Consider the following 21,216-nt stretch of genomic DNA (forward strand, 5'->3'; position numbering starts at 1 on the left):
AGCCTCGTTCCAGCATACTGTGGCACAACTAGCTGCACCCTGACCTACTGTACGCTCACCCATATCTTGTAGATTTTTTGTTCAGTACTTGTACTCTTGGTCAATTGATGGCACTTTCCAGGTGTCTACCCCGAATTTGATGTATTTTGGCAACTTTTGGGCCCGTTTGAAGGTGTTGTGTATGCGTTTTTTTTTGCCCACCGTTGACTCCTATGGCGTTTGGTAACATTCGACGAATAAATCGGCGAATATTGCAAATTCGGCGATCGTAATCCGAACTGAATATTGAAACATTCGCTCATCTCTACACAGTATAGGGAAAAAACAACGAAAAATAATAAAATCATGATCTCTCCCATTTATGTATAATATGAAATAATAGTGTATATTCAGGCAAAACGAAGTAAACTATAATATTACTTAGTGAGGTCATTTCTTTATCTGTTGTGGTGTTCAACGTGTCTGCACATATGGAAAAAGTATATCAATCCAGAAGGATAATTATGTTAACAGGTTATTTTCATAATCTTTGTTTAAAGGGGTTGTCCACTACTTTTATATTAATGGCATATCCTTAAGATAGATCATCAATATCAGATGAGTGGGGGTGCAACAGAAAGCACCCCACCAATCAGCTGTTCCTGCTGCTGGAGACGACCAGATGTGCTCTGTTGTGAAGCTACAGAGCACAGCTCCATCAACTGTATAGTGGCCGCGGCAGAGTACTGCACATCTGCCCCTCTTTGAGATCTGCAGTACCCAAACTGTGGCCACTTTCCAGTTGACAAAAATAATTAATTCTTTTCCAACAAGCAATAGCGGTTAACCACTAGGAGTGTTCGATGGACCCATAAAGGCTGACTACATCTAAGGTTACTAGCCAATCATCCATCCCACATTATTAATTCCCTTGATGTTTTTTTTTAAATCTGTAATATCTAACAAGAAAGAAAATGTATGTTTTAATTAATGATGTCAAAATCTTTTCTAGACCAATAGATCAAATTTGAGAGAGGTCCAGGACAATGGAATAAAGGATAGAGTCTCCTTGTGATAGTATTCCTTAACTTGACAGGTCCTTGACAGGTAGATAGTGGGGGTCTTCCTACCTTCTTGTGAAGCCACATGAGTGAAGAATACTCTCCACTTTAGGGAATAAAGACTACAAACTACAACAAATACCATCTGTCTGGATCCGCCCTTCATGTGCTGGGAAATCGTACGATGTACCTGTGCCCCAGATATCACAGAACCTGCTTGACTGCCAGAAGTGGGGCAGAATAGTCAAGATAGACTTCGGGACATGTGCAAATGAGACATTCAGAGTGGGATATTAACACCCTTTAAAAACACCACAGACGTGTTTCTATTAACTTGTTATTTGACTTGGATGAAGTAAACTAGGATTTAGTGTGAAAATCCATTAGAGTTGATTTATTTCAGAAATGTTAATTATTAACAAGATCATAATATATTTTACATTGTAAATGTGACCGGTAACAGGATTTGTCAAAATAATAGGAAAAAAAATTGCTGAAACATTCAACCAATATGGAGACAGAAAACCAGACGATCATAACTGAATTTATCCTTGTGGGATTTTCCGATAATCCTCAATTCCAGTATTTATTCTTTTTGGCCTTAATCTGTATCTTTAAGATTTCACTCCTGGCTTATATATTTATAATTCTTATCTATCGCTTCAGTCCAAATCTTCATACTCCTATGTATTTTTTTCTAGCTAATTTTTCCTTTTTGGAAATAAGTTACCTGTTAACTATAGTTCCCAAAATGCTGGTCAACCTTCTTTCACAGAAGAAAACAATCACCTTCTATGGATGTGTTGTGCAATTCTACTGTTTTCTAGTACTGGGCAGTACAGAATGCTACATGTTGGCCGCCATGGCGTATGATCGATATAACGCCATATGTCATCCATTACTATATTATACCATTATGAGGAGGGCAGTTTGTAACTGGCTGGTTATTGGTTGTTGGATCATCGGGACATATTCTTATATAGATTTCCATTTTGCAGGTCCAATAGAATCAATCATTTTTATTGTGATATTCTGCCATTACTTGATCTGGTCTGCAGTAATTCACACTTCAATGAATTTGCCACTTTAATAATATCTTCATTCCTTATTGTGGGCTCCTTTTTATTGACTATTATCTGATATACTAACATTATCTGGACAATTGTAAAGCACCATCCTACAGCAAGTAGGAGAAAAGCCTTCTCTACTTGTACCTCGCATCTCGCAGTTGTTACTATGTTCTATGGTTCGTCCACCATTATGTATTTGAGACCAAAGTCAAGATATGTAGTGTTGAGCGAACATGCTCGACACTGCTTGGTACTCGCCCGAGCATCACGCTACTCGGGATGTTCGGCGAGCACTGAACATTTCCGGGTTACTTGGGCGGGAGCTCGGGTCTCCGCCCTGCATGTTTGGCGCTCTTTACAGAGCCAATGAACATGCAGGGATTGCCAGCCAGTCACTGTAATGCTGCAGCCATGTTGGTTGTGGGCATTACAGTGATTGGCTGGCCGCACAGCGTCACCTCGAGTATTTAAAACGGGGCGCCGCCATCTTGGACACAGTCGCTCCGGATTAGACAGTGTAGGGACAGCGCTGCTGATTTAGGGAGAGATATAAACTGCGAAATAGTTAGTGTAGGGTCTGTAAAGGCTACCAGAACAAACAAACAGTCCTTTTCAGGACTAATATCCATCCCAGATACCAGGCAGGCAGGCTGTATAGGAGACACAGTGGTTATACCAGCAAACGCTGCATTACAGTCCTGTGTGCTCCTGTTGCTGAAATTGCTAGACTTAGCACCAGGTGTCGGGGGCCAGGAAAAATCCTTTTTTTTTCATCTAAATCCTCCTTTTTTTTCCTCCTTCACACTGTACAAATACCCATCTTATTAACCTTTTGGCGTGCCCCCCCCCCCCCCCACAAAAAAAAGCGTGTCTCTGATTTTTCAGACACAAATATAACTGTTGAAAATAGTCTGGTGTAGGCTAGAGAAACAGAAGTGTTGTTTTGCATTTCCACAGTTCAAACCTCTGTATTATCCATTTTGGGCCATTTGTATCTAATAAAAAAACAGTTTGAGTGTGTCGCTCACTGTTCAGCCACAAATATCTCTATTTAAAAAAGTGTGGTGTACCCCAGTAAACAATAACTGTGGTTTTGCCATCCCACGGTAAAAAATCTCTATTATTCAGGTTTTGGTAGTTTTTTCCGTAAAGAAAAACAGTAGTGTCTCCTGACTGTTGTGACACAAAAATATATCTGTTGAAAATTGTCTTGTGTAGACCCGACATCCCAGTGTGGTTTCGCAGTTCCACGGGTCAAATCGCTGTACTATCCAGTTTTGGGCCTTTGGTATCTAAAAAAAAAGCAGTTTGAGTGTGTCGCTCACTGTTCAGCCGCAAATATCTCTATTTAAAAAAGTGTGGTATACCAGTAAACAATAACTGTGATTTTGCCATCCCACGGTAAAAAATCTCTATTATTCAGGTTTTGGTAGTTTTTTCCGTAAAGAAAAACAGTAGTGTCTCCTGACTGTTGTGACACAAAAATATATCTGTTGAAAATAGTCTTGTGTAGGCCCGACATCCCAGTGTGGTTTCGCAGTTCCACGGGTCAAATCGCTGTACTATCCAGTTTTGGGCCTTTGGTATCTAAAAAAAAAAGCAGTTTGGGTGTGTCGCTCACTGTTCAGCCGCAAATATCTCTATTTAAAAAAGTGTGGTATACCCCAGTAAACAATAACTGTGGTTTTGCCATCCCACGGTAAAAAATCTCTATTATTCAGCTTTTGGTAGTTTTTTCCGTAAAGAAAAACAGTAGTGTCTCCTGACTGTTGTGACACAAAAATATATCTGTTAAAAATAGTCTTGGGTAGGCCCGACATCCCAGTGTGGTTTCGCAGTTCCACGGGTCAAATCGCTGTACTATCCAGTTTTGGGCCTTTGTTATCTAAAAAAAAAGCAGTTTGAGTGTGTCGCTCACTGTTCAGCCACAAATATCTCTATTTAAAAAAGTGTGGTATACCCCAGTAAACAATAACTGTGGTTTTGCCATCCCACGGTAAAAAATCTCTATTATTCAGCTTTTGGTAGTTTTTTCCGTAAAGAAAAACAGTAGTGTCTCCTGACTGTTGTGACACAAAAATATATCTGTTCAATAGATTCTTGTGTAGGCCCGACATCCCAGTGTGGTTTCGCAGTTTCACGGGTCAAATCGCTGTACTATCCAGTTTTGGGCCTTTGGTATCTAAAAAAAAAAGCAGTTTGAGTGTGTCGCTCACTGTTCAGCCGCAAATATCTCTATTTAAAAAAGTGTGGTATACCCCAGTGTAACATACCTGGCGGCGTCCTTGCATGGTGGTCCATCTCCCACTGTGCAAGAGCACGCACTTGATCTCCAGTCCAGAATGTCTCTCTGGCTTCCCTCCTTGCTGTCTGTTTGTCTGTTTTGGCTGCATAGGGCGACGCCCGCTGAACTTCCTGTTTCTTGTACCTGCTGCGGACACGCCCCTGTTGCACCTTCAGCCTATTGCTGTCCATCTTTGGGTATTTATACCACCTTCTTCCTCAAGATGGCGCCTGAGCATTGTGTCCTGTCAGTTGGCTTTTTGTCTCTGACGTGCCAGGTCCTATCCTGTTTTCCTGCCTGTTCTCCAGTTCTGTGTCTGAACTGTGTCTGTTCTTGTGAACACGCTTCTAGCCTGTTCTTTCGCCTTCTAGGGGCTGTATTCCTAGATCTGCCTGTCTGTGCCTTGCGGTATCTGTTCCCGTCTGAACAGAGTCCTGTTTGTGTCCCAGCCTTGCTGTATTTGTTCCCGTTCCTCTGTTTCCAGTTGTCTGTGCCTTGCGGTATCTGTTCCCGTCTGAACAGAGTCCTGTTTGTGTCCCAGCCTTGCTGTATTTGTTCCCGTTCCTCGGTTCCCAGTTGTCTGTGCCTCGTTTCTACTTTAGCCTTTTCTCCCTTTTCCCTCTATGTCTGTTTTCTGCGTCTTTCTGCAGAGTCTGAACTTGCTCCTAAATTCCTTCTCATCGTCTCTGTACCTCTGTTGTGAATTTAGTGTACGCTCGCTACTTCTTTGTAAGTACTTTGAGTGCTTCTGGTTCTGCCTTTCCTTCTCCGTCTGTTCTTTGTGAACAGAGTCCTATCCCCTTGCCTTGTCTCGTTCGCCGCTCCGGCGGTTCTAGCCGCTCTGCGGTTTCCGCTCTGCTTCTGCCTCGCCTACCGCTCTGCGGTTTCTGCTCTGCTCCTGCCTTGTTTACAGCTCTGTGGTTTCCGCTCTGCTCCTGCTTAGCTTGCCGCTCTTGCGGTTTCTGCTCTGCTCCTGCCTTGTTTACCGCTCTGCGGTTTCCGCTCTGCTCCTGCTTAGCTTGCCGCTCTTGCGGTTTCTGCTCTGCTCCTGCCTTGGTTGCCGCTCTGCGGTTTCTGCTCTGCTCCTGCCTTGGTTGCCGCTCTGCGGTTTCCGCTCTGCTCCTGCCTTGTTTACCGCTCTGCGGTTTTCGCTCTGCTCCTGCCTTGTTTGCCGCTCTGCGGTTTTCGCTCTGCTCCTGCCTTGTTTACCGCTCTGCGGTTTTCGCTCTGCTCCTGCCTTGTTTGCCGCTCTGCGGTTTTCGCTCTGCTCCTGCCTTGTTTGCCGCTCTGCGGTTTTCGCTCTGCTCCTGCCTTGTTTACCGCTCTGCGGTTTCCGCTCTGCTCCTGCCTTGTTTGCCGCTCTGCGGTTTCCGCTCTGCTGCGGCCTTCTTAGCCGCTCTGCGGTTTCCGCTCTGCTTCTGCCTTGTTTACCGCTCTTGCGGTTTCCACTCTGCTCTTGCCTTGCTTGCCGCTCCTGCGGTTTCTGCTCTGCATCTGCTCGCTGCTCCGGCAGTCCTGTCCTGCTCTGCTTCTGCTCGCTGCTCCGGCAGCCCCGTCCTGCTCTGCATCTGCTCGCTGCTCTGGCAGTCCTGTCCTGCTCTGCTTGTGCTCGCTGCTCCGGCAGTCCCGTCCTGCTCTGCTCTTGCCCACCGCTTCGGGCGTTCCCTCTCTGCTGTGTTTGGCTACCGCATCTGCGGTTCTGTTTCTGTGACCCAGTCTGTACTGGGTCTTGTCCTTTCTGTGCTCCAGCCCGTCCTTTCGGCCAGTACCTCCCTGCCTGCATATTCGCCTGTATCCACCTGTCTGCATACCTGCCGTGTTTGCTTATATCCACCAGTCTGTGCCAGCCTAGCCTGCCTGTTCCAGTAATCCCTGTGTGGGTCAACCCCCGTGTCCGGAGTTTGACCTGGAGTAGCACCTGGTCCCTCTGCCCGGTTTCTCCCTGGTGTACTGGCGTCGTATGCCGTCGTGCCACCTTGGTCGGATCGGCCAGATACTTAGTCACGCCCCTCCAGGCACTCTCCGGTCCATGGTCCAGTGGAACCACTACTCCCGCACACGCCAGTCAGTCCGGGCGTGTGCATAACAGCATGCTCAGGCCATGGTTCCCGTTGAGCCCCACGGCCTTCGCTCTCTGAGAAGCTTTCCAACGAATACATGCATTAAAAATAAATAAATAATTTTTTTTTTTTTTTAAAGCTAGTTCCAGGCGAATTACGCACCCGTCCAGATGGATCTATCTGCTCTCGTTCCTGCGGATCCGCCACGTTACTATGGGGATCCAAGACAAAGTCGTGCATTTGTGGAGCAATGCATGCTACACTTCAAGTTCTACCCTCTATGTTTTCCCACCGATCGGGTTAAGGTGGCATTCATTATGTCTTACCTGGCGGGTGATGCCTTGGAATGGATCAACCCCCTATATGAAACACAGGATCCGATCCTCCTGGACCTAATGGCCTTCCTGGTGGCCTTTCTAATGGTCTTCGATGATCCTAACCCTTAGGCTCCTGCTGAAGCTTCACCTCCCAATATCCCGGAGCAGCCCCGATGGGTAATGTGTGTGGGTAGCGCAATAGTCCTCCAGCCCAATGAGACTACTGCCCACCCAGAATCCTCACAGGGTGACTACGCTTTCCGGAATACTTCTCCCAACCTCAAGAGGCAGTCCAGACGTACTAGACGTAGAGGCAAGCCGTCACGCCAGGGTCTGTCCTCCCTGAGACCTCCTGACCCCAACCTTGAAGTCCCTACTGAAGCTTCATCTCCCTGTATCCCGGAGAAGCCCCAACGGGTAACGTGCGTGGGTAGTGCTCTGGTTCTCCTGCCCGAAGAGACTTCTGCCCATCCAGACTCCACACAGGAGAACTTCCTGCACCCGGCATCAGATGCTTCACCCACTTTAACCGGTGTGCATGTCCAAGGATGCTCCAAAGCTGTGGTTACCTCTGAGTCTGTGCACCTCTACTACCTGGCGCAGGACCCCCTGTTGCCTCCTGAATCCTCCGGGATACCACTCGATGACAAATGGAGAGAGACTTCTCTACACTCGGTACTCGATACTTTGTCCGCTTCGTCCTACGAGCCTGACAATGGGTACCCCAAAGTGGTAGTTACCCCCGAGTCTCTACACCCCTCCGACCAGGCGGAGGACCTCCAGTTGTCTCCAGAACCCTTCGGGGTGCTACCTGGTAGCGAAAGGACAGAGACTCTCTTATACTCTGTACCTGATACCTCGCTCGCTTCGTCCAGTGAGTCCAACCTAGTGTACTCCGAAGAAGAGGTTACTCCCGAGTCTCTACACCCCTCCGACCAGGCTAAGGACCTCCAGTTGTCTCCAGAACCCTACGGGGTGCTACCTGGTAGCGAAAGGACAGAGACTCTCCTATACTCTGTACCTGATACCTCGCTCGCTTCGTCCAGTGAGTCCAACCTAGTATACTCCGAAGCAGAGGTTACTCCCGAGTCTCTACACCCCTCCGACCAGGCGGAGGACCTCCAGTTGTCTCCAGAACCCTACGGGGTGCTACCTGGTAGCGAAAGGACAGAGACTCTCCTATACTCTGTACCTGATACTTCGCTCGCTTCGTCCAGTGAGTCCAACCTAGTGTACTCCGAAGCAGAGGTTACTCCCGAGTCTCTACACCCCTCCGACCAGGCGGAGGACCTCCAGTTGTCTCCAGAACCCTTCGGGGTGCCACCTGGTGGTGAATGGACAGAGACTTTCCTATATCCTGGACCCAATACCTCGCCTGCTTCCTCCAGTGAGTCCGATCTAGTGTACTCTGAAGCAGATGTTTTCTCTGAGCCTCTGCACTCTTCTGACCCGGCGGAGGACCTCCAGTTGTTTCCTGAATTCTCCGGGGTACCACCAGATAACAAAGAGACAGTGACTTTTCCTCATTATGTACCTGATAACCTGTCTATTTCTTCCTGTGAGCTTGACAAGATGTACCCCAAAGCAGAGATTACCCCCAAGTCTCTGTCCCCCTCCAACCCGGTGAAGGACTTCCAGTTGTCTCCTGTACCCTCTGGGGTGCCACCTGAAAATATGTGGAGAGAGACTTCCTTGTGTGCTGTTCCTGGTACTCCACCCGTTTCGTCTGTTGCTAAGGATGGCTGGATAGGTGGTAGCATCCTAGCTAACCAGATGAGATCAATTTTTCCTGTGGACAGTGGAAGTGATCTCCTTGAAGTGAACGACTGGTCCTCGAATTCCCTGCGGAAGATTCTGGCAGGCCTGAAGAAGAGGGGGCGTAAGGGGGGGGGTACTGTAACATACCTGGCGGCGTCCTTGCATGGTGGTCCATCTCCCACTGTGCAAGAGCGCGCACTTGATCTCCAGTCCAGAATGTCTCTCTGGCTTCCCTCCTTGCTGTCTGTTTGTCTGTTTTGGCTGCATAGGGCGACGCCCGCTGAACTTCCTGTTTCTTGTACCTGCTGCGGACACGCCCCTGTTGCACCTTCAGCCTATTGCTGTCCATCTTTGGGTATTTATACCACCTTCTTCCTAAAGATGGCGCCTGAGCATTGTGTCCTGTCAGTTGGCTTTTTGTCTCTGACGTGCCAGGTCCTATCCTGTTTTCCTGCCTGTTCTCCAGTTCTGTGTCTGAACTGTGTCTGTTCTTGTGAACACGCTTCTAGCCTGTTCTTTCGCCTTCTAGGGGCTGTATTCCTAGATCTGCCTGTCTGTGCCTTGCGGTATCTGTTCCCGTCTGAACAGAGTCCTGTTTGTGTCCCAGCCTTGCTGTATTTGTTCCCGTTCCTCTGTTTCCAGTTGTCTGTGCCTTGCGGTATCTGTTCCCGTCTGAACAGAGTCCTGTTTGTGTCCCAGCCTTGCTGTATTTGTTCCCGTTCCTCGGTTCCCAGTTGTCTGTGCCTCGTTTCTACTTTAGCCTTTTCTCCCTTTTCCCTCTATGTCTGTTTTCTGCGTCTTTCTGCAGAGTCTGAACTTGCTCCTAAATTCCTTCTCGTCGTCTCTGTACCTCTGTTGTGAATTTAGTGTACGCTCGCTACTTCTTTGTAAGTACTTTGTGTGCTTCTGGTTCTGCCTTTCCTTCTCCGTCTGTTCTTTGTGAACAGAGTCCTATCCCCTTGCCTTGTCTCGTTTGCCGCTCCGGCGGTTCTAACCACTCTGCGGTTTCCGCTCTGCTTCTGCCTCGCCTACCGCTCTGTGGTTTCCGCTCTGCTCCTGCCTTGTTTACCACTCTGCGGTTTCCGCTCTGCTCCTGCTTAGCTTGCCGCTCTTGTGGTTTCTGCTCTGCTCCTGCCTTGTTTACCGATCTGCGGTTTCCGCTCTGCTCCTGCTTAGCTTGCCGCGCTTGCGGTTTCTGCTCTGCTCCTGCCTTGGTTGCCGCTCTGCGGTTTCTGCTCTGCTCCTGCCTTGGTTGCCGCTCTGCGGTTTCCGCTCTGCTCCTGCCTTGTTTGCCGCTCTGCGGTTTTCGCTCTGCTCCTGCCTTGTTTGCCGCTCTGCGGTTTTCGCTCTGCTCCTGCCTTGTTTACCACTCTGCGGTTTCCGCTCTGCTCCTGCCTTGTTTGCCGCTCTGCGGTTTCCGCTCTGCTGTGGCCTTCTTAGCCGCTCTGCGGTTTCCGCTCTGCTCCTGCCTTGTTTGCCGCTCTTGCGGTTTCCACTCTGCTCTTGCCTTGCTTGCCGCTCCTGCGGTTTCTGCTCTGCATCTGCTCGCTACTCCGGCAGTCCTGTCCTGCTCTGCTTCTGCTCGCTGCTCCGGCAGCCCCATCCTGCTCTGCATCTGCTTGCTGCTCCGGCAGTCCTGTCTTGCTCTGCTTGTGCTCGCTGCTCCGGCAGTCCCGTCCTGCTCTGCTCTTGCCCACCGCTTCGGGCATTCCCTCTCTGCTGTGTTTGGCTACCGCATCTGCGGTTCTGTTTCTGTGACCCAGTCTGTACTGGGTTTTGTCCTCTCTGTGCTCCAGCCCGTCCTTTCGGCCAGTACCTCCCTGCCTGCATATTCGCCTGTATCCACCCGTCTGCATACCTGCCGTGTTTGCTTATATCCACCAGTCTGTGCCAGCCTAGCCTGCCTGTTCCAGTAATCCCTGTGTGGGTCAACCCCCGTGTCCGGAGTTTGACCTGGAGTAGCACCTGGTCCCTCTGCCCGGTTTCTCCCTGGTTCACTGGCGTCGTATGCCGTCGTGCCACCTTGGTCGGATCGGCCAGATACTTAGTCACGACCCTCCAGGCACTCTCCGGTCCATGGTCCAGTGGAACCACTACTCCCGCACACGCCAGTCAGTCCGGGCGTGTGCATAACATCCAGTAAACAATAACTGTGGTTTTGCCATCCCACGGTAAAAAATCTCTATTATTCAGGTTTTGGTAGTTTTTTCCGTAAAGAAAAACAGTAGTGTCTCCTGACTGTTGTGACACAAAAATATATCTGTTGAAAATAGTCTTAGTAGGCCCGACTTCCCAGTGTGGTTTCGCAGTTCCACGGATCAAATCACTGTACTATCCAGTTTTGGGCCTTTGGTATCTAAAAAAAACGCAGTTTGAGTGTGTCGCTCACTGTTCAGCCGCAAATATCTCTATTTAAAAAAGTGTGGTATACCCCAGTAAACAATAACTGTGGTTTTCCTCTTCCACGGTTCTAATCTACTCTTTATTAGCCTTTTTCCATTGATAGTGCAAGTGTAAGCTATTTTACTTCATTTACAATGGGCAAGGCGCGTGGCAAGGGACGTGGAAGTGGATGTTCTGGTGATGGTTCGTGCAGAGGATGGGGCCGTGGCCAAGGTTAAAATGTGCTGCAACCAACAGCCACATCTTCTTGCTCCCACTTCTTGACCGAATTACTAGGGAAGCACAGAACAACACCAGTATTGAGAACTGATCAGTGTGAACAGGCTATTAATTGGATAGCAGATAATACTTCCAGTTACCTGGGCACCACCACCTCCAGTCTGTCTTCCACACGGTCAACTCTTAGTAGCCGTGAGTCTCGACCGCATTCTCCTCCTCACCCTGATGCTCCTTCCTCCCACCATGCCGAGTGTCGTCAGACAGCAAGTGATCCCACACTTGGACACTCTGAAGAGCTGTTCACTGGTCCATTTCCATATTTGGGCCCCTCGCCTAATACGGTTGAAGTGGTGGAAGAGGAGATCCCATGTTGCGATGCCCAAATATTTGAACAGCCACGGCCACAGGAAGTCGACGTTGGCAATCTGTCACAAGAGGTGGACGATGACGAGACACATTTGCCAGGAAGTGAGGAGGAGGATCGTGGTGCGCAAGTGGAAGAGGAGGAGGTGGTGGATGATCTAGTAACTGACCCAACGTGGAAGGAGGACATGCAGAGAGAGGCTAGCAGCACACAGGGGGAGGGAGGCAGAGTACCCCAACAGGCAGGAAGAAGCAGTGTGGTGGCCGCAGACAGAAGGCTGGCAACCGTTCCCCGTAACACGAACACGAGGGACGTTGCCAGTACAAGCGGTAGGTCTTCCAGAGTCTGGAATTTTTTTAAAGACTCTGCTGATAACCCCAAAAAGGCCATATGTTCCACCTGCCATGTCAGCATCAGCAGGGGTGACAAAACTACCAGCCTGACCACCACCAGCATGATCAGGCACATGGCAGCAAAGCACCTGACTTTGTGGGACGAAACCCAGGGTCTACGACCAGTGTCAGCGGGTGTCACCACTGCTTCTTCCACTGTTGTGCGTGCAATAGAACCCCCTGTTGTGTGTGCAAGGCAATCCCCTGTCCATACTGCATGTAAAGATGCCCCCTCCTCTCAGTCTTCACTTGTTATGGCAGTTTCTCAAGAAACAGCATCAACATCCACGTCCAAGTCCCACCGCAGCGTTCAATTGTCCATATCCCAGACCTTTGAACGAAAGCGGAAATTCGCAGCTAACGCCACCACAGGCCACAGTCCTAAATTCGCACATTTCACGACTGCTTGCATTGGAAATGCTGCCTTTTAGGCTGGTGGAGACGGAATCCTTCCGCAATCTTATGGCGGTGGCCGTCCCTCGGTACTCGGTCCCCTGCCGACACTATTTTGCCCGGTGTGCCATCCCCGCACTACACAAGCACGTGTCCCAAAGCATCTGCCGTGCCCTCAACAACGCAGTTACTGGGAGAGGCCACCTGACAACGGACAAGTGGACAAGTGCTTATGGTCAGGGACGGTACATCTCTCTGACGCCACACTGGGTAAACATAGTGGAAGCCGGGACCCAGTCGGACCTTGGGACGGAACACATCCTCCCCACACCGAGGATTGCGGGCCCTATGTCAGTCAGAGTTGCCCCCACAGTGTACAGCTCCTGCGCGTCCTCCTCCTCCTCCTCATGTTCAGCCTCCATCTCAGAAATCACCACATCAGTTACAAGCTGGAAGCATTGCAGTACTGCCTCCGCCAAGCGGCAACAGGCTGTGCTGAAACTCATAAGCTTAGGTGATAAACCTCACACTGCTTGTGAGTTGTGGACAGCTGTGAAAGAGCAGGCAGATCTGTGGCTGAGACCGCTGAACCTACTTCCCGGCATGGTCGTGTGTGACAATGGCCGTAACCTGGTGGCGGCTCTGAGGCGAGGTGAGATCACACACGTACCATGCCTGGCTCATGTGCTTAACCTCATGGTTCAGCGGTTTATTAAATCGTACCCCGAGTTGCCAGATCTGCTCGTGAAAGTACGCCGCCTGTCAGCTCATTTTCGCAAGTCGGCTACAGCTTCCGCCGCCCTTGCTGTGTTGCAGCAGCGTTTGCAGCTTCCGGCACACCGACTGGTGTGTGATGTCCCCACACGTTGGAACTCTACCCTCCACATGTTGCAAAGGATTTGTGAGCAGAAGGGAGCAGTTGTGGAGTACCAGCTGCAACAAGGCCATCGATATTCAGGTCAGACTCCACACATAAGACCTCAGGAGTGGACCTGGATGTCTGACATATGTACCATCCTGACAAACTTTGAGGAGGCCACCAAGATGGTGAGTGGCGATGATGCCATCATTAGTGTCAGCATCCCACTTGTCTGTCTTTTGCAACGCTCTCTGCAGAGAATTAAAGAGGAGGCATTGCAGCCAGAGTATGATGAGATGGATCAAGAAGCCGTAGCGGGCGATTACACACAGCAAAGCCTCATCTCATCCCAACGTGCATTGGGGGACAATGAGGGAGAGGAGGAGGAGGAGGAGGAAGAACAGGAGCGGCTATCATGCGTTGTAGACGGTAGTACCTGTACAAGTGTCATACCGTCGGTTCAGCGTGGGTAGCCTGAGGACAGGGGGGAGGAGGAAGAGGAGGAGGAGGAGGAGGAGGAGGAGGAGAGCATGGTCAGTCGTCATCTTGGTGAGGACATGGAAGTCTTGCCCGTTACCAGTCTGGCATGCATGGCTGACTTTATGTTACGCTGCCTTAACCGTGACCCTCGCGTTGTCAAAATGTTGGGTGACAGTCATTACTGGTTGGTGACACTTGTAGACCCCCGCTACAAGGAGAACTTTCACTCTCTTATTCCTGAGGTGGAGAGGTCTACAAAAATGGGGCAATACCAGAAGGCCCTTGCTGCAGAACTCTTAAAAAAATTCCCATCTGAACACGCTAGCTGCAGAGGTCACAGTTCGTTGCCCAACCAAGGTGTACAGGCGAGAGAGATGCAACTCCAATCCTGCAGAGGCAGGGGAACACTGTCAACGTTCTGGGACAGTTTTCTGACACCCGCCCAGCTTACAGGCCCTGAGGCTCAGGGTACTCTCACAAGGAGTGGAAAGTTTCAAAAGATGGTGAGGGAGTACCTTGCCGATCGTACCAGCGTCCTCCGTGATTCCTCTGTGCCTTTTAATTATTGGGTATCCAAGCTGGACACTTGGAATGAACTCGCTCTGTACGCCTTGGAGGTCCTGGCCTGCCCTGCCGCTAGCGTGTTATCGGAGCGTGTTTTTAGTGCCACTGGGGGAATTATAACTGATAAGCGCACTCGCCTGTCAACTGACAATGCTGACAAGCTGACCCTTATCAAAATGAACAAGGGCTGGATTGGGCCAGACTTCTCATCACCACCAAATGACAGCAGAGTAACATAAAGTCAAATCCACTGTGTTATTTCGGAAGGTGTATTCACATGCACCGCTTCACACCCACACATGGGTATAAGCTTCCTCGTTTCGGCTCTTTAATCTTCTTCTCCTTATCCTCAACCTCCACCACCACTATACCACCAGGGTGCCAGCATTGCAAGTTCCTCCGTCCTTATTTTTGGCAGCTTTTGCTTGCAAGGCTTAAGCAAATACTATGGGACACCCACTCCCCAATAATGGGACTTATGTTTGTAATATGCTGTATTGCATGGCTCTTGTAAGGGGCATTGCAATTTGCTCCGTCCTAATTTTTGGCAGCTTTTGCTGGGAAAGCATAAGCAAATACTATGGGACACCCACTCCCCAATAATGGGACTTATGTTTGTAATATGCTGTACTGCATGGCTCTTGTAAGGGGCATTGCAAGTTACTCCGTCCTAATTTTTGGCAGCTTTTGCTGGGAAAGCATAAGCAAATACTATGGGACACCCACTCCCAAATAATGGGACTTATGTTTGTAATATGCTGTACTGCATGGCTCTTGTAAGGGGCATTGCAAGTTGCTCCGTCCTAATTTTTGGCAGCTTTTGCTGGGAAAGCATAAGCAAATACTATGGGACACCCACTCCCCAATAATGGGACTTAAGTTTGTAATATGCTGTACTGCATGGCTCTTGTAAGGGGCATTGCAAGTTGCTCCATCCTAATTTTTGGCAGCTTTTGCTGGGAAAGCATAAGCAAATACTATGGGACACCCACTCCCCAATAATGGGACTTATGTTTGTAATATGCTGTACTGCATGGCTCTTGTAAGGGACATTGCAAGTTGCTCCGTCCTAATTTTTGGCAGGTTTTGCTGGGAAAGCATAAGCAAATACCATGGGACACCCACTCCCCAATAATGGGACTTATGTTTGTAATATGCTGTACTGCATGGCTCTTGTAAGGGGCATTGCAAGTTGCTCCGTCCTAATTTTTGGCAGGTTTTGCTGGGAAAGCATAAGCAAATACTATAGGACACCCACTCCCCAATAATGGGACTTATGTTTGTAATATGCTGTACTGCATGGCTCTTGTAAGGGGCATTGCAAGTTGCTCCGTCCTAATTTTTGGCAGCTTTTGCTTGGAAAGCATAAGCAAATACTATGGGACACCCACTCCCCAATAATGGGACTTATATTTGTAATATGCTGTACTGCATGGCTCTTGTAAGGGGCATTGCAAGTTTCTCCGTCCTAATTTTTGGCAGCTTTTGCTGGGAAAGCATAAGCAAATACTGTGGGACACCCACTCCCCAATAATGGGACTTATGTTTGTAATATGCTGTACTGCATGGCTCTTGTAAGGGGCATTGCAAGTTGCTCCGTCCTAATTTTTGGCATCTTTTCCTTGGAAAGCATAAGCAAATACTATGGGACACCCACTCCCCAATAATGGGACTTTTGTTTGTAATATGCTGTACTGCATGGCTCTTGTAAGGGGCATTGCAAGTTGCTCCGTCCTAATTTTTGGCAGCTTTTGCTGGGAAAGCATAAGCAAATACTATGGGACACCCACTCCCCAATAATGGGACTTATGTTTGTAATATGCTGTACTGCATGGCTCTTGTAAGGGGCATTACATATTGCTCCGTCCTAATTTTTGGCAGCTTTTGCTGGGAAAGCATAAGCAAAAACTAAGGGACACCCACTCCCCAATAATGGGACTTATGTTTGTAATATGCTGTACTGCATGGCTCTTGTAAGGGGCATTTCAAGTTGCTCCGTCCTAATTTTGGCAGCTTTTGCTGGGAAAGCATAAGCAAATACTATGGGACACCCACTCCCCAATAATGGGACTTATGTTTGTAATATGCTGTACTGCATGTGACGCGCCCCCTGGGCCGTGTGTACACGTGTGTGGGATACCCGGTGCCGGGTCTCTGGGGTCTGTAGTGTCCGTGGCGGTGACCCGGTCCCGTTGCACAGGCTGGTCAAACCAGTGGCAGTCTTTCTTAGGTTTTGAGGTTAATTGTCCGACTGCGCCACCCGTGGATTGCGATCAGGGAGTACCACCGCTGCGAGGCAGACCGCTGAGGCTGGTGTTGTTTGCGCAGCATAGAGTGGGATAACTCCCCTCGGGAGGAGTATAGCCTCAGGCCAGTGAGTGTAGATGATGGGGGTGATGGTGCACGAGCGCAGCAGTAATGACTCAGAGTCTTTGCAGTGCAGTTCAGGGTCTTTACTGATGATTATAAGGTAGACCCTCCCGGGAGTACTGGCTAGTATAAGAGGCCTGGTCAGTCTGTGAGCAAGCAGGAGTTCCCCTGGCCAGGTGGAGTTGTAGGCCTCCCCGTCTGTCTGCACTCTTCCTGGCTACCTTGCTGTAAGCGGGTAGAAGTAGCCCACGTCCCTGAGTGTACCATGTAGTGCTCACCCGTATGGCTGGTGACTTGGGGCCTTCTGTTAGCCTCCGCTCGACGATGGCAGTGGTGGTCCCTTGCTTGTGACTGAGCCTCCGGGCTTCTATGGCCAGAGCACCTGAAATCTCCTGCCGGCTGGTTTCTGCTGCTGGATATATAAGTCCTCACAGCTTCGGACTCCTGTGTCCGGTTCCTATTGTCTTCTGCCAGGGCGAGCTCTGCTCAGCTTCCAGCCCCTGGTCTTTAGCTCCTAGCTCCTACAGAGCTCCTTGCTGTTACTTTCCCTTGCTCTCACTCTGACGCTGACTGTTCTCTGACTCACTCAACCCCGCCCCAGATCCAGTTTATAAGGGCAGAATTCTCCCCTCCCAGGATTGGGGCAGGAGGATGTTGCATGTTTAAGGGATCCTGACCAGGAAACTTCCACTTGCTCTCCGACGTAATATCTCTATTACTGTGGTGACCAGACCCCTGGGGTGCCACACATGGCTCTTGTAAGGGGCATTGCAGTTCCTCATAATTTTTGGAAATCCTTCCATTCACTGCTTAGGCCAACAGTGCATGGGAGACCCAGTTGCTATAAATGGAAAAAAAGGTTTAGTTAACGCCCTCTGACCTCCATGTCATTTCCAAGGGGCATTGGAGTGGCTCGAAATTTTTGGTAGGCATTGCACTCACTGTATGCCCTATAACTGTGTAGCCAAACCGCTCCTTTTGTTACAGAAACATATCCTACAATACATATCTGTTTGACTGGCCTGATATTGATGTGAATGGTTCCTGTTCCTCCTGCTCTTTCTCCTTTGCCACTACCTCATCCATCATTTATCACCTGAAGCTTTGTTTTAACGGGAGTCATAGAACTTGGATAGTAGCAGGAAAACATCCAGCAATCCTCGGAGGAGGTAGGATATGCGCCAAAACGCTGACCACCTCAGGCCTAGCCGCTACTACATACATGCGCTTGCATTACAACAAAACAAAGCAGATGCTAACTTCTATCATCCTCTTCATGCTCCTCACCTTGGCACTCTCAACTCCCCTGATGGAGAAGCCAGGGCCCACCGGAGGAGTCTGATAGTCCGGTGGGCTCGGCCAATGCTGCCCTAAAGCAGGCCAGGCTAAGAAAAGTGTGGGAAAGGTTACCGGGACAAATAGGGGTGGCTGGGGACCGAGTATGGACACCTGGCCACCCCCTGGAGGCTGGGGAGCAAGTGGGGACACCCGGCCACCAGGCGGCTGGGGACTGAGTATGGATACCAGGCCGCCGACACAGCCATGGCGTGGTGGCCAGATTCCACCTCCACATGCCTAAAAGGCCCAATTTAAAGTGCAAGCTAGCAAGCAGTATGGTATTGCAGCCTGGGGGTGGGTGGGTGGCAGGCTGCATACTTGCGCTTGCATTGCAAGGAATGGGGGAGGTACAATTGAACACTGCCCTGGGACAAGGACTTGAATGGAGATAGTTGCAAGTCTGCAATGACAGGTGCAAGGTGGGAGGCATCTTCGCATGTACCATGAACAGGGGTTTGGCATGCACACACTACAGCGGAATTAGCTCTCCTTCCCACTAAATGCACTGGGGAGGGCACAGGTAATGTTTTGGTATACGCGCTTAATCTTATGTATAAGGCACACCAGGACAAATATGGGCGGCTGGGGACTGAGTATGGATTCCTCGCTGCCGAAGCAGCCATGAGGTAGTGGCCAGCTTCGGCCTCCTCCAAACTAAAAGGCCCCATTTCAAGTGCAAGCTAGCAGTATGGAATTGCAGTCTGGGGGTGGGTGGGTGGCAGGCTGCACACTTACACTTGCATTAAAAGAAAATATAGCAGATGCTAACTTCTGTCATCATCATGCTCCTCACCTTGGCACTCTCAACTCCACCGATGGAGAAGTCAGGGCCCACCGGAGGAGTCTGGTTCTCTGGTGGGCTCGTCCAATGCTGCCTAAAGCAGGCCGGGCTAAGAAAAGTGTGTGGGGGGATGTTCCAAGGAGAAATAGGGGCGGCTGGGGACCGTTTATGGACACCCGGCTGCCCCCAGGCGGCTGGGGACCGAGTATGGACACCCGTCCGCCGGGCGGCTGGGGACTGAGTATGGATTCCAGGCCGCCAACACAGCCATGACGTGGTGGCCAGATTCCGCCTCCACATGCCTAAAAGGCCCAATTTCAAGTTCAAGCAAGCAAGCAGTATGGTATTGCAGCCTGGGGGTGGGTGGGTGGCAGGCTGCATACTTGAGCTTGTATTGCAAGGAATGGGGGAGGTACAATTGAACACTGCCCTGGGACTAGAACTTGCATGGGGATAGTTGCAAGTCTGCATCTTCTGATGCGGTAAGGATCACTTATGATGGGCACACTTTTAGACAGTGACCTGGGAGTCAGAGATGCTTCCAGGGGTCTTCCCCATGCTGTTCCCTTGTCTTTTCAGCACTTTATGCATGTGTCACACAGCACATGGCCAGATAAGGTTGTAAAATGTTAAAATGACATTTCACGGTGAATGCATTTGTCATAGTTGAAAGCAATGCAAAAGTGCAAAAACGCATAAAAAATGCTACTTGTGAACATAGCCGAAGGTGTGGAGGAGTATTTTTGTTTTTGGTCATTTATTTTAACTTATACACAAGTCTTTACCCTGGAAAGGATGTTCCTTAACATATTTCACAGGAAAAAAGTTTCACTTTCGTTTTTGAACGTTTTATTGTGAGCCTGTAAAAGTGGCTTAATACCTCTGACCACGTTGTTGACAGCAGTGACCTGGGGGTCAGAAATGCTTCCTGGGGCGATCCCCATGCTGTCCCCATGTCATTTGAGCACTGTCACTATCGTTTTGGGCACTTGTTAGGCTTTTAAAAGACTGCCGGGGGTGCCACCGCAAAAATGCTCGAGTCTCCCATAGACTAACATTGGGCTCATTGCTCGGGTCGAGCACCCGAGTATCACGGCGAGCTCGGCCCCAGCTTCGAGCACCCGAGCATTTTAGTGCTCGCTCAACACTAAAGATATGGCATGGATGAAGGAAAGTTCTTGTCTCTCACATATACTATTATTGTACCTATGTTGAACCCTTTTATATATACTTTAAGGAATAATGATGTAAAAGGCGCTGTTAGGAAGATAGTTTCTAAAAGAAAACTAAAGAGCATCTATCTTTGGGGCTTTCCCTTTGCTCTCACAGCCCAAAAAGATGGATGTTCTCCTGCTTTACGTGATTATTCTAACCCTGCTCATTTCTGTGAAACATTGGAATTTGTGAACCTTCCTCGCCCATCACCACTACCACAAGTCTGGCAAGCTGCACAAACTAAAAACATGTCAACTATCTTCTTCCTTATCTGCACCTCCATTTGACCGACCAAGGTCTTTTACTGACTAAATATCAAACTCTGTCTTCCATATACTTTAAGAATAAAAATTCTTTACTTTCAGGATATTTTTTGTTATAAATTAACATTATTGGCCTCATGTTTCATAAGTGTTCAATGATTTTTGCTGTGCAGGCTTTAAAATCTCATATAATATTCTTTTTCTCTCAACTGTTAATAATGTCAGCCCTTAGTCCCCCACGAGGTCTAAAGGGCTTTCCTCGTTTTTCTCCTGTTTCTTTGTCCATTTTAATATTGTTGGGTTTTGCCTTTCTCTTTGCTTATTTACATTTTCCTCCTTTCTTATAGGTACAAATCATCAAAGTTGGAGCAGCCGGGTAGATTTCAATATTATAGACTTTTGTTTATTCTTCCATTGTCCTTAGATTGAGTGAGAAAATAAAATCAGTTATGTAGTCTTTTTATGATATCACCATGGCTAGATACTGTACATCACTTCAAGTATTAAAGGTTGTTCACCTTCAGTGGTAGGCTGACATACTCAGTAACTTTCAGTGGCATAACTAGAGTCCAATGGACCCCAATGCAAAATTTGGACCTGGGCCCCCACCTCCATGTTGGTCAGATGTATTGGCCTTTGTAGTTTTCTACATCCTATAAAGACATGTGTGCACCCTCCATGTAATGATATCCCCAACCTGGCAATTTCCTATAATAATATCCCCATCTTGGCCCATTTTTGTAATAATGTCCTCCATCCTCGCCTCCATCCTGTATTAATGTTTCTTATCATAGGCATCTTCCTGGTATAATTTCCCCTGTCCTGGGCCCCATACAGTAATAATGTCATCCATCCTGGCCCTGTCTGGTAACAATGTCCCCATCCTGAAATAACATCCCCTTATCACGGGCCCCTTCCTGGTATAATTTTTTGCATCCTATAAAAATGTCCCCCATCCTGAGCGCCTTCCTGGTATAATATCACCCATACTGATATACTGTCTCCCACCCTGGGCCTCTTCCTGGAATAATAACCCCCATTCTGTC

At 48.9% G+C, this 21,216-nt stretch overlaps 1 pseudogene; it reads left to right on the plus strand.

The window, feature by feature from the left end:
- The first annotated feature begins 1,551 nt into the window (after positions 1–1,551).
- On the plus strand, positions 1,552–20,550 carry LOC141171773 (olfactory receptor 10A7-like; annotated as a pseudogene).
- The last annotated feature ends 666 nt before the right edge of the window (positions 20,551–21,216 follow it).

This window comes from Phyllobates terribilis, unplaced genomic scaffold (genome assembly GCF_046119375.1).
Source record: "Phyllobates terribilis strain yellow unplaced genomic scaffold, ASM4611937v1 Scaffold_12__6_contigs__length_324123572, whole genome shotgun sequence".
Classification (NCBI taxonomy): Eukaryota; Metazoa; Chordata; class Amphibia; order Anura; family Dendrobatidae; genus Phyllobates; species Phyllobates terribilis.